We start from the raw sequence: 14,589 nt of genomic DNA, 5'->3' as shown, positions 1-14,589 counted from the left end.
CTGACAACCTCCATGGCAACCCAGGGTGATCTTGGATCTAAAATGTCTTAGATCAGACCATTTTGGAAATCAGCATCCATAGCCCTTGATTCCTCCCTCTTTAAAGTGAGAATAATGAGATTTCTAACCATGGTTTGATATCTGCTAATCATGAGGGTTGGGTTTTTTGTTTTTAATAAAAGCACAAGGTAGTTTTTAAAAAGTGTAGAATTCCGGTTCAAAAGCAGACCAGAGTATCTCAAATGTGTGTAGATGATGCAAGGGCAACCATGGCCAACTTCATTTTTTACATTAGAAGTTAAAAGAAAGTAGGAGAGCATGTGTCATTTTGATCTAATGTTTGCCTGAAGAGCACAGAGAAGCCACAGCTGCTCATCCTTCAGTGAAGGAGCTTGCACCCACTTTGTAGGTATAAACAACAGTGATGTCTGTTTCTGTAGGGAGCACAGGGCATTGCTTTGTGATATGTGTGCAGCTCTGTGCACTCAGTCATTACCAGTTGACATGACTGTTCATACTGTAAAAATAATCTCCTTTCTGTTTTTAAAGGTGCATAAGATTTGTGCACTGCAGCAGCAAAATTGTGCAATGCTGGCATAAATAATCTGTTCTGACAGCCCCTCAGGGAGTAACTCCTGTACACAGGATGTGTGAGTATTATCCCAGGATGATCTGATGCATTGGTAAGTGCACTGTCACAATGGAAGCATGAGATGGGCCACAAGTACAGTACCATGGCTTTGGTGGGCAAGCTTTACTGGGTTGGCCAGGTAATGCAACTCAATTTCAAAAGGGAAGGCAAAGAAGCTAATAGTCACTGTAGACAGACAGAATTCCCCATATTGTATTAAGAAAACATTTGGTAAGAGACATCCTGAACTTTAAGTGAAATCTTTGGTATTTTTCATTTCTTACTTTGCTCTGCATGCCATTTGTAACAATGATCTGTTATAGCACTATTGGTGCTATATGCATACATCAGTAAGAAATCACACTTCCATGATGCTGACTCATAGCCATTTAGAAGGGAAGACTCATTAAGTAAATTAGCCACACTGTCCAAAGGAGATTGTTCTTTATGTTCTTTTGGAATCAGGATGTGAGCAGCTATCCCTCTTCCCTGCTGTTCTTGGCAGCATCCTTCAGGAGGTGGACAGACAGCCCAGAAGGACAGAATGAAAATCTTGTTTTCCTGCCTTTGTCTGCCCACACACATCAGCTGGTGTTAGTATTTCTTACCTATATTTAGGTATTGCAAGAAATCTGTTTGACTGTGTACCTGGTTCTGGCACACGGTTGTGGCTGTTCACAAGGACAAGAGCTTCTGAACATTCTGTATAAGCCTTTAGTTACTGCAGATCAGCTTTACATCAGTGTATTGTGTTAGGCAATACACAGGAATATTTTAGGGCACTGAATACTGCATCACAACGCTGCAGCCTTATGGCATAAAGTGCTCTAGGCACAGGATTTGAATGTGCTTTAAAAGTGTTCCAGTTTTTATTGGTTTTGAGTATATTCTATCCATACCACACCAGTTCCCCCCAGACAATATAAAGACAGTATAAATAACAAACTCTGTACTCTGCATTATTCACCAGAAGTGCCATCATGTGCTCCTGCCTGGTAGGTGATCCAGTGCCACACAAATCAAATGTTAATGATTTTGTCAGCATGTCCTTACTAAAGCTGAAATTTCTTAATTGTCTGAGTTTCACTTCTGTCTGACATACATGTGAGCACAAAGAAATCTAATATTTGCAACCACAGCTGTGTTCAACCTCCTTCCCCATCTGCAGCCCCCAGGGACACCATTCGAATAATGTCTTGTGTAAACAGCAGTTGGCAAAAGTCCTGAAGTCCCTTTACAGCAGATGTGACACACTGTGACACAGATGCTGTGTCACTGTGACACATGTATCTTGAGTTTCTTCAAAAAATTATTTCCTCCAGGTAATGTTCACCCAGGAAAGTGAGCAAGGAAGCTGAGGGTGTTCCTGGAGGGCCTTACCCATCTCTGGCTGAAGACTTTGTGTCTATGTTGGCTGCAGGGGACGCAGGTGTGGAGCCACAGGCTGAGCCTGGCCCTACCCCTGGTGGTCCCAGGGAGAGGCCCAGTGCTCCGTGTTGCTCTCTGGGGTCTTGTTAATGAGATTTTCCAAATGCAAGGCTTGTGCAGTTGATCCCTACTCCACACATTCCCAGCTAAAGGAACTCTGCATCATTCCCTAGCCCTGGCAGCCAGACCTCCTGGTGGTGAGATCTTCTCAGGACCTTTATAAAATGGGTACTGTGTTTACAGCTGGCCTGCACAAATAAGATGTTTCTAGTATTTTCTTTCAATCTGTGTCAAAATCAAGAGTTTCCAATACCACTTGAAAAGGAAAATGCCACCCAACCAGCAATCTGGTCCTTATCGCAGCAGCTTAATCTCTGTACTCAAAATTTAAGTTTCAATCAATTTAGTCTTGGATGACTTTTCAACTTCAGATAAACCAGAGCTTTGTGTACTTAATAGCTTTCAGAAAATATCTGCAATTAAATGTGATACTTTGAATTCATTTCAAAACACCTGACTTGGTATGGCACACTTCCAAAGATAATTTCATTCGGGTTTTTCTTTCTGTACCTGGGAAGAAAATGCTGAAACTTTCTTCTCCTAAGTGGCTTCCACTGAAATCAATGGAGCAAACTCAGAGGTACAGTCTGCTGAAGGTTTTTCTCTTTTCTTTCCACCAAATCTAAATATAGGGCCATTGGCTAATCATCTCTGCTAAGAGTTCTGAAAAGGAGTATTTCTTATAATCTTTTGTTTTCAAGTCAGTGGCTTGAGCTTGGCCATGTGAGTGGTGGTTTGATGACATTCATGAGAACCATCAATTGTCAGTTATGGCAAAATCTGAATAGACTTTGTTGTTTTTTAATCTGGAATGGCAGCAAAAGGTTTTGTGATAAAAATCTCCACCTCCAGATGCGCTGGATGACACCATCAGTTGCAAGGAGCTGTCAGAATCTAGCCCTCAATGACAATATCAGGTAAAGAGATAAAGTTGTAACTGTGATATACTGAAAGTTCTGTTGATGTGAGGACCAACATTCCTGATGACCTCAAGAAAAGGAAAACAATTATCTTGTTCTGAACAGAAGAATGGTGAAAGCATTAACCTAAATAGCAGTGTCATAGTGAATTAAAACCAGCAGTCATGGTACTTAATTGTTTTTAAAGGTTACTTCAGGCAGGTGTTCCACCAGTTCTACAATCATAGCCAAGTTGAAATTCTCTCAGCAGACAAAACAGTCCTTCATCCATGTCAGGATGTAAAGCTGCAGGAGAGAAGCCATATTAGTAGTAGGTAGGTTTGCAAATATCCATTTAAAAATAGAAATGTGCCGGGAAAACCTCTTTCTTTTGAAGAAAAGAAACTTATGCTGCAAGTTTCAGTCTGGGTTTGTATTTGCATATACAAAAAGGTACACTTAACATTTTCAGAATATCCCAGTGGTCCCAGTTTTAAAAATTTTTTTTAATGGGTGAATCTCTCTGACTACACAGTGTCCAGTGTAGCAGCATGGTAAAGACAGACTGTTTGTGACTAATTAACACCCATTTGCAGAACTTCTGGGGCAAGCAGAAAACTATATCCCACCTTTTATTTGGAGAACATTTGCCTCCAGCGTGGCATTAACTTCCCACAGAGCATTTTCTCTGGTGGAAAATATCTAGATATTAAATATTCCATATGCAATCACCTGATGACGAACAAATCTAAATTTTCCAATTGAAAAGTATCAAATTTTCCAAATATTTTACACTTTTGTTGAAAAAAACCAAGACCAAAACCAGGAGAGTTTCAGTCTGCTCTGGTCTTATCAGAAACTAAACTTTGTAAACATAATACCAGGAAGATGTCTGAGAATCATTTGGCATGTTAATTGAATACTGCAAACAGGATCCAAAAAGTCAGTCCAGCTTGACTGCATTATCACAGCTGATACATTATTCTTAGGTTACAGAATGATATTTTTGGGGATTTTCTCCATTTTTCAGTCTCTCCTTTAAGTGTGGATCATGCTGGCAGCCTCTGTGAAGTTGTTGCTTTTTCAAATTTAGTAAAATTATTTGACATTTAATGTTTGATATTTTTCCCCCTCTGCTCCTTCCCAGACATAGTCATCCTCAAATAAACAATTTGCTGTTAAAGAAGATGTTACATTGGTTTCTGTCATAACATGCTGTATCTATCCTCACTTCAACTTTAAAATGTAATTCTAATGTAGCAGCTCTTACAGGTGATTTTTCTCCTAGTTTACATCTGCATTTTCTCCACCTCTGGTGCTCACTGAACACTGAAAACATCATATTAAGAAAGCTTAAAGAAGCCATATTTATCACATTTTTTCTGTCTATAAAATATTTAATCTTCAACAAATGATGCTTTTCTAATCCATTTCTTACATTCCTTGAGATGCATGGCTCATCTCTCAGACATCATTCTCATTGTGTTTTGAATTGGATTATTTAAGGAGCACTGATTAAGTCCCTAAAAGCCTTTATTGGCATACTGTCATTTCTGCTACACTCAGAAGTTTTCTTTTCTTCCTGGGCCCTTTGGGTAATCCCAATGGCAGAAAGGCTTATTGGAAGAAGGATGCGTGGCCGAAAACAAGACCAGGGCCCACATATCACACAGACAGCAGGATCATCTACCGAGGTTCCAGAGTAAAGGTTCCATATTAGCAAGAGCTTTTATCAACGTTTCTATCAGAAGAACTCATAGGTGATCCTGCTATTATTTTAAAGCTAATCTAACAGTTTCCAGGAAATAGTGGCAGAAATGCCACATTTTTCCATGTTCCTGGGAAGTAGAGCACTTCAGGGTTTCAGATTTCTTCCTACCTCCTCACCAGGGCAAGTCAAATCTTTGATCTCTGGGTGGGAAGAATGTAGATTTTATGGCATGACAGTTTCTCTGAAGACTTGAATGCTGACTTTCTTTTCAGTATTGGCCTGAATCCATTAAACCATACATGAATGCACAATACTAGAAAATTTCCACTGCAGTCTGTTCTGTGGCTGAATCAGTTCAGAAAGATTGAAGTTAACAATTATTTCTGTTGTGTTTTGGTCAATAAATCTGCTGCTCCAGATTAATTCCTGGTACAACTCCAACACTGCAATGTGGATAGATGCTATATTTTTTTATTTTTCCCAGAATTAAATTGTCTAACCAAAAAGATGACAAATCTTCAAAAGTACTTTGCTTAAGCAAGGCTGAAAATGTCATTTAACAAAGATGAATTTTAATTTAAAAGAATTTTAATTTAAAATCTACTGCAGGTTTGCTGACAACTGATTGTTACGTCTATCTATTCTGGGTTAAGACAATAATCATAAATCAAGGTGAAAGACAAGATCAGTTAAATAAAGCTACTTGGAAACCCTTATTTTTTCAGATACACCTTCCAGGGCTCCTAGGCAGTGCCTAGAATGCCTAGTCCAACAATGGACTGTTGACAGCTGTGTGATGACTTGGGCAGATGAAGGAATGGCAATGAGTGAAAACTGCCCGGTTTCTCCTCTAAGTGCTCCTCTATTCTTGTGTTTTATTACTGCATTTCCTCTGGCTTCAAGACCCAAGCAGAGCCAGCTGGAGTGGGCAGGCAAATTTACAGATGTTAACTCCTGCCTTTGGCATTTTCTTTCACCAGAGTCAAGGATATCATCTGCAGTCTTCTAAAGGCTGATGTGTGGTTTGGAGATGAAAGATAAAACTTACCGGAGGATCCAGTGTACTGATTAATAACCTAGGACATGGTGCTGTAGAAAGTATACTCTGATTTTTTTGTTGTTTTCCCGAAAAGGTGGGAAAGCCACTGTCTGCGTTGCCGAAGGGACTCCCCACGGTGGGACAGTCACCACTAGGTGGCAGGAACCTGATGCAGCAGAAAACGTCTCCAAAATGCTAAACATGAGTGCTTTGCTGAGCAGCTGCCATCCAGCGATCAGCCCCACCACCACGCCAGCCAGCAGCCCAGGACTCGTCTGGAGAGCCCGCTTCGTTCTGAACAGTCTTCTGAATAATGGGGAAAGGAGGATGTGTTTGGAGCAGAACCTCAGTGTTGCCTCCTCCCCCCAAGCAAAAGGAAAATCCATTTCTCTATTTCTGCAGCATTTAAACTATTTAAAGCATTTTTTCCCCCCCCACACTTGGAGCTGCAGTGGTGTGGACAGCTAGGACCACATCATAAAAATAAGGTTAGCTGGCTGCCACGTCGTGGTCCCATTGCCTTTGGCTGTGGCCACGCAGCTCGCTCAGTGCCACCTTGTGTTTAGGCCCCAAGGTTTAAAGCAAAATATCTCAGCAGGGCTTTGCCCCCAGGTCAGCACTGACCCTGCACTGCAGCTCTGGGGAGAGAGCTGCTCTCCTGCTGTCCTCTGAGCACACTGTCAACCTGGAAAACTCCAAATTATTGCTCTCCAAATAGGTATTACAGATCCCAAGATAATTCCAGCTAAAACAAGTTTCTTTAGGGATATGCACTCTAGTATTCTGCTGATTTCTTATTCAGATTTCCTAGTATCTAATCCATTCCTATAAGCAGCATTTCTAGGTAAATATGGGAATTGATCTCTCCTAAAATACAGAAAAGCTGGCCTTGCTATTTACAACAAAGAAGACTAAGAGCCACAGAAATACATTTTGGTTAGGTTTGCAAGTCTTGATTAAGCTTCTGTAACAATTTATTTCTACATTATAGATGTAGAAGGCACTTTAAAGAGAGAGAATATCTGCTTTAAATGTGGTATCATATATGCAGAAGGCACTCAAAATAAAGAAAATGAAGGCCCTTGTACTAAAGCACCTATGCTTTAAATGAGATTAAGTGCAGGATAAGATGACAATAAACAAAGGGCTGGATGAAAAGCTGGCAGTGGTGAACAGTCAGACTTAATAATATGACCATATCTTATTTCCTCCTCAGATTTTTTTAATACAGTAAATTTATTGTAATAGGATTTCTGGACAGCATCCACTTGAAAGCCTGCACAGAGGTTAGCAACAGAAGACTGCAAAAAAAAAAATGAGGCATGTCAAAAGATTTTAAGGAAGTCTGAGGCTGCAGGAAGAAAAAAGATCAGAGACTGTTCCTTTAAAAGTAGGTTTAACAATTGCCATTTCTTCACAGACAGCATACTTTAATATATTATTCTAAGTTCCTGAGTCATTTGTGTCAAATGTGAATTTGGTTTGGTTTCCTGGAAGTGTGATGCTACACCCAAACATTACAGTCAGGAGGTTATGCACATGAAGCCAGTCAGAAACTGCGAGGGTAAGAAAGAGTTCCTTACAGGAAACTTGATTTTTTGGCAGAAAACAAATTTCTCAATTTTGGCCAATGAGGTAAGAAAGGGGGGAAATACGCTTTTATGTGTAACATAGAGGAAAGCAAACTATTTCTAAGAAAAACCATCATTTTGTTAAAATCTGAGTTTTCATTAATACAAGCTTCAGTCATCAATTCTCAAACACTTCTAAGGCATTTTGTGTATTCTCACACTGCAAGTCCCTTGCCCAAGAAGTACTACAATTTACATGCAGTTGTCAATTATATGCCATTTAGCAACAGATTTGTTGTGGATACTTAGAAACCCTGAAGCTTGAAGCTTGCACAGGGCAGGAGCTTGCTCAAGGGCCTTTGCTTGTAGCAGGATTTCAGCTCAAGAAGAGATGTTTCACCATCCTATTCCCCTGTCTGTGGAGCAGAGCTTGGTCTCACCCTATTTCCCATTGGAAGTACCCAGCCTTTGTGAGACACCCAGCTCCTCTGGTCCCACAGCAGTGACAGGGCCACAGGGAGTAGACCTTGAAACAGTACGTGCAGGGTGAATTACTGGGACTCAGTATTTGCAAAATAAATAAAACTAAATTAAAAAAAAAAAACAAACTGTCAGTTCACGTCAGGGATGCACCATCAAAACTCTGCAAATGCAAAACATCCAATATTCACACTCTTCCTTTCTAAAGAGGGGTGGGAATTTGTGCTGTTTCACAGACAATTGGTCTGTGCTATTTTTGAGATCAAAAGAGAGAGGCACTCGTTGCATCCAGACCCTGGAAAGTGCAGCCCTGGACTTCCTCATAAAAATCTGCTTTTCCCCTTTCCAGCCCCACCCTTCACATGCCCCAACCCAGAGTGCACAAAGATACAGCATTTCTTTTCTGTTCAGCTTTCCTGAGCAAAATGGCACATTTGTTAGTGTTGGTCCTATTACATTTGGGTCTGTGTCACAATGAAAAGAACTCATTTTGACCAAATCTTCCTAGGACAATTGCTGGGCTTATTAGATCTTTTCTCTGTTACAGCTAAAAATCTATCTAGAGATCAGCAACTGGAAATCTGCTGTCCCAGAAGAAGCAATAGGATCATTACTATTTTATATTCCTGAAGGAAAGTATTCTCTGAGGTCAAAACATTGCATGATAGTGCTGTTGAAGGTGCTACACCAAACATCTGTACTTATTTCCATTAACTGCGAGTGCGCTGGATCAGTATTCAAACACTGTAATTTGTTCTCTGTGATACCACCAAGCATCTAAAAACTGTCTCTAAAACCTGGGTGGTTAATGTGAACCAGGCATTTTTAAATAGATCAGCTGGCCCACCCATGATTATAAGCCTGAACATAAGGCAGCATGTTTTACAAGGTCAGTTCCAATTAAAGCTCCTCTCCCAACCCAAATATCTTTAATCTCCAAAGACTACTTGTATGCATCATTTCATTTATGCAAGTCTGTTGTGTGATTACTTCCAATTACTTCCCTGCCCACGTAGCTTTCTCACCCTCATCCGTCACGGTTAGGAGTACACACGTGGGGATGTAAGTGGCCCTTGTGTACTACAGCTGCTTTCCTCAGGTGCTCCTTTGCAAGGCAGCCTTCACAATGTGATTTAATACTTGAGAACAAGCTGGCATGTGGGGGAAGGGGAAGGAACTGCTCAGACGATGATGCTTGGTAGATCATGTTCCTGCTATTTTTGTTACTAGTTTCGCTTTTTCTCTCTACAGTGTATTCACAAGCATAAAGTTGCAGAGTTGCTAAAAACAGCACAGGAGAAGGGTTTTTGATAGTAAAAATAAAATGAGATTTTAGTCTTAAACGTGGATTAGTGTCAAAACTCCTGATCTCTACTGGAGGAAGGCTCAAATGTCAAGGGTAGATCTTGATCTTAATTCTCTGCATGGAAATCTGAAATAGCTCCACACTTTGTCAAATGTTTTGGTGGAAACTTCAGTGAAAGCACAGTGTGAATCAAAGTGCCCAATCCAGGACCAAGAAGGGAAATTTGTTCCAGCCCATTTTAATTAAAAAATACTTTTTAAAAATGGTAATACTTTAACATTTTTAAAATGTATTCTAACTTTAACAGCAAAGGTCGGTCAGGACACAGACCACTGTAGTATTTGAACAGAGAAGAAAGGCATCTGTCTCCAAACTCCACCACAATATACTGATTTCTTTCTTACTTTTCAACAGGCATAAGAAACGATGGGCTTCTGCAATTGTTCTATGCCAGGAAAGGGGAGTGATTCCGTCTGATTCAATATTTGAAAGCTTTGCATCAGCCCCACAGGACAAAGGAAGGTGGGAAGCAGCCAGTCTCCTGACCTGCGTGCCCTTTCTCTGGGGAGCTCTGGCCCAGCTCCAAGCTGCCACGTACCCCTTGGTGCATCAGAAGAGGAAGGGCGGGGAGGGAGATGGCCAAGCCTGTGGTGCTCCCATCCCATCTGTCATCCAGTCCAGTGGAACACTCACTCCTCAGGAGAGCAGAGCAGCCTTCGGGCCATAACTGGCTTTTCTGAGACATCTCTGCTCAGCTCGGGTGTGCCCAAAAATCAGAGCCAGTGGAGTTACAGCAGTATGCATGAGAGCAAATTATGGCCCTGGCTTTTTAGTCTCATTGTTTTGTGTTGGTGATGCAATATGACTAATTTGTTAGGAATAATAGTGCTGCACTCAAATCTGCCCCTCTCAGAAATAGATTCCTTGCAGGCTCATTAAGGGTAACTGTTTTAGGAAAACAAATGCAATTTGCCTTAGTTCCTGGGAGCAAAATTACTTTAAAGTAACAGATACTCCTTTCAAATTATACTATCTTGCTGGTGTATTAGGTGTAGTATTAGGTGGCATCATGCCTCATTTAAATAGTGCTCCTCAAAAAAAATCTAAAGACATATTTTATAACAAAATTATCTCCCTTAAACTGACATTGCCTGCTGAGGCCTGGAGTTTGCTGGTGTGGGACTGTCAATGCAGTACTATAGAAATTATTGGGGTCTGTGTGCTCCCAGTTGGGATGGGGGATGAGTTAGGAAATTCTATTTCTCTCTGGCTATTGTGTCAAGTATGTGAATTTCTGGTGAACTTTTCTTTCGTTGGCATAGAAAGATGAGGATATCTGTATTAGTTCACCTCACCCGAAAGGCAAGAGGCCAGAAAGGTTTTACCTGTGTGTGTCCTCCTACAGGTTCAGTCTTCATTATTTCTACAGGCATACAAATCTAGCCTTGGATGTTAAGCATGGGTTTCCTAGGAAAGCTGGTGATTGGAAGAACATGGATAAGAGTGTCATAAAATGGCAAATGTTCTGGTACAATATTCACTTCAAGATAGAAGGAATTCCTTTGAATATGGAAATATTTTTGAGAATGCCTGAGAAATTTTCCATTGCCCTTATAACAGTCGATCTGAAAATTCTGCCTCACTGCTTCCCATAACTTTTCAATTTGAAAATTTTTTAAGGTCATATTAAAAAACAAGAGGTACTAGTAAAGATACCTTGCTAATTTGGTATATTTATTACACATGCCTGCATAATTAATTTAGATTTTAAGGAGAAAATGAACAAGTGTATACATTTGAATGAAACAACACAGAATATATTTATCATCAAAATTTGCTGCATTGAGTATATTTTTTCTACTTCTTACAGAACGTCTCCAAATCATGTCTGATCTCTGCTGGAATTCATACAATGAGTAAATTAGCAGACAAACTGTACCTGAAGTGTTATCCCCAAAAACACACTTGTTTGGAGACCATGTGTGTGCTTACTTTCTGCAGGAGCTGCCCATGTCCTGCAGAGTCAGTAGTTATACTTGTTATGACTAAGGTAGTAGGCCTTTGGAGCAGATGTTTGTATTGATCTGATTTCGAGGACACACATCACTGTAGTGTCCAAGTCACCTTAGGCAGCATATTTCAGGACTATGTATAAAGAATATTGATTTTTGGATGCCTGTTTCTAAATGGAGAAAATGCAACAGCTGCATCTTTCTTCTCCCTGAACTTGCATCTGATAGTTCTAATTCCTTCCATGCAGACTGGCTATAAAGCACTTTCTTATATTGTTCCCTCTGCGTGTTTCTAGTACTTGATCCCACGGAAGTCAACAGCGGGATCTTCATGTGCACAAGATCAAACCTTGAAGATGTAGACTAAGACCAAGGTGAAGGAGATAATTATGCACTAATCCTGCTTCACACTTTCATACTGAAAGCCCCTTTCTGCTAGTAAATTGTGTACAGTGCTTTGTCCAGATAAAAATACTTTGGAAGAAGCCATGCTGTTGCAAAGGATCAGACAGAAAATATCTATCCCTCACACATTACCCCTACAAATTCATTCCTGATTCCCTGGGCATCATCATAGAAACAGAAAACGGAGTGAAAAAAAGAAACAGTCCCGTGAGAAGAAAATGTATCACAGCCTAGTCACTTAGATCTCAAGGAAGAAACAAAGATTTATGCTGTTATTGGCATCCCTTGCACCTTGGACACTGGTATTCAAGATGGTCTAGCTGAAAATTATGTCCTTCACAGATTTTCGCAAGTGCAGCTTGCAAACATGAGCAGTGTATAAGCTCAGGTTTAAATTGGCAGTAAGTTGTGGTGTGGAGGCTGTTGTGTGACGGTGGCCAGTGACACTTGTGAATGGCCACTGCAAGGAGTGAACATTGCATGTGGCCTTGTGTGACACACTTTGCTCTGCTTCTTTGAGCTACAAAGGAATGGCCAGACTAAATAAAGTTCAAAGAGTGGGCCCAGCTCACCATGCAGAGGCATAGAGCATATTTAAATTTATACCTCAAATTTTTATCCAAACTGCTCATCTAAGCTGCACTGATGGATACAGGGTACTTGCATTAAAATCTTCACCTTGTTGACAAATAAAAGGCTATTTAAAAAGTCTTGCATTTGTAGCACTTCTTTTAGATGATGTATGACTAAGTTAGGTGATTATGGAGAGGGATTGGTTATGTTCTCTGTTAGTGTAGGAAACCCATCCACTATGCTTTAGCAAGACATATGGAAGGTTTTAAAAGTGCCTTTGGCATTGGGACCTAATATGAAATATATTGCAGCATAAAGTTCTTTCATAAAATGTATCCTGGTTTATCACAGCAACATTAGGAAATCAGCAGAGATCATTATTGTGAGCAAAAGGTGCCGAATTTGGCACAGCTTTTGATTGCCTGAATGGATCTATGCGATTGCTGCTGCGCTTAATTCTGTTTGTGACTAAATGCAAGTTGCTTTCTATGGGAACATGAATTGTGCCCTGTGTATTATTTACATGTGTTGAAAGAAGCATTGATATACGATAGGAGCCAGTATAAAACCACCAGGGGAAGGCTATTACAACACGCTGAACTCATTAGGCAAATTTATCTTGTATTATTTTTAGTAGAAGTCCAGATGACTGTGTAAACCCATTACATCTCCCTGAGCTTCCAAAAAAATTTAAAAGGTCTAAATTATCAAATTATTTGTCTTTAAAAACCAAGTAAGTTTCATTGACAATCTAACACAACTCTGAGGAGCCATGGAGGCTGCCTCTGTAGCTCAATGGCTGCAGCAGTAGGAAGACCCAGACCAAATCACACCTTCAGGCTGCATATCCTGCCTTCCCAGCTGAATTAAGGCAGAGTTCCCCCTTAATTAAGGCAGAGTTACTCTGTGTGTAAGGAAACCCCTGCAACAGAAGAGGTAGTACAGTAAAAGAAGTTGAAAGCTGGTCTCCAGTAGAGGATGTGTGAAGTCAAGCATCCTCAGGCAGCAGAAGACATCCAGCCTGGGTTCACCACATCTTAGGAATGTTTGTCTTCAGGAGAAAGAAAGGAAGCAGAGATGTGGCAGCAAGAGTTCTTGAGCAGAGACATATGCACCACAGCATCCCTTAGGAGGACAGACTCCCTAATTGCAGTAGCTTTTATAGCTCCTCTGGCCAGGTCCCTTATTGTCCTTCATCTCCATGAACTGCAATGGCTCAGAGCTATGACTTCAGCAGGTGACAATTTATTAAGCTGCAGCTGATAATTTATTAAGCATTTCATCTTGGCCTGTAGCAGGGATTTTTCTATACTGTAGTGAAAATCAAAACTCAGTTGCAATGAGAACATCTTTAGTATCTATACAGAGCTCCCAGCTGAACATCTCCCATTCCTCTGCACCAGTGCATGCTCCACTCTGGCATCACACTTCCACAGTCACCTTCCCCACCACTGGAGTGTGGAGCACCCCCAGGGTGCCAGCTAACCATCATCTTCTTCCAGCACCCTTTCCTCTTCTCCAATGCTGTTTGCTACATGACATTCAAAAGCAAAACAGGCAAGAGCACCCTGACTGATTATGCTCTATCCCACTGGCTCCTGACATCTTTTCACTTGGAAAACAATGAGATACTGCCTGTGGCTGGGGAAACTGGGACCTGCTGGGTGAGTTACACAGCAATTATATCCATTTCAGGATAACTCAGGTACACATCATTAGTCCTGGTGTATCATTGATTTTATTGCAATTAAATCCTGGAGGTTTCAGGCTTGGATGAAATGTCAAATATCAATTAAAACAAAAAAAAAAAAAAAAAAAAACTCTCAGACATTCACAAAATAGATGGTTCCTGGAGATGCTTTAGCAACTCTTCTGCCCTCCCCTGCTTTTTGATCACCAGCTCCAATGAACATCAAACTGAAATCTGCCTCTCATAATATAAAAATGTCATCCAAAATGGCTGCAAATCACTAATACTTCAACCTTACCTGCTAAATTTATGCACCTTAGCTATACACAGGGAGAGATAGATATGCTGTGCCAGCGCAGGTCAAGGACAACACGCTAGGTAAAATTGTAGTAGTAAAATTATAGTGCATAATAGGAGATGCTTCTCAGGAGTCAGACAAGCTTTGACACAGAGGAAAAAATAAGGTAGTGCAGCTGATGCCTTTCTGTCCCTCCTTACTAGTGCTGGTGTCTGAGCTCTGTGAACCACTTGTGTTGACTGGGGCTTGTCTGTGTACTTATTGCAAAAGGCCATGCTGGCTGATGCTAAAAGCCAGGCTCTGGGCTGGAAGATCCCATAATCCCTTTCTTACCTCCTTGACTTTCCTGTGTTGGGTGAATGTGTCACCCAGACCCTTCACTGGGAATTAGATCCATTTGTTGTGTTAACTGACCCAAGAAGAGCTCACTACACCACTACCACTATCATGCTCACGCAGGAGAATCTGTGTTGGCTTCCAGTGCAC

The sequence above is a fragment of the Agelaius tricolor genome, unplaced genomic scaffold, assembly GCF_023055355.1.
Source record: "Agelaius tricolor isolate 1412-34295 unplaced genomic scaffold, bAgeTri1.0.p SCAF_3, whole genome shotgun sequence".
Taxonomy (NCBI): Eukaryota; Metazoa; Chordata; class Aves; order Passeriformes; family Icteridae; genus Agelaius; species Agelaius tricolor.
This window is presented reverse-complemented; position numbering follows the sequence as displayed.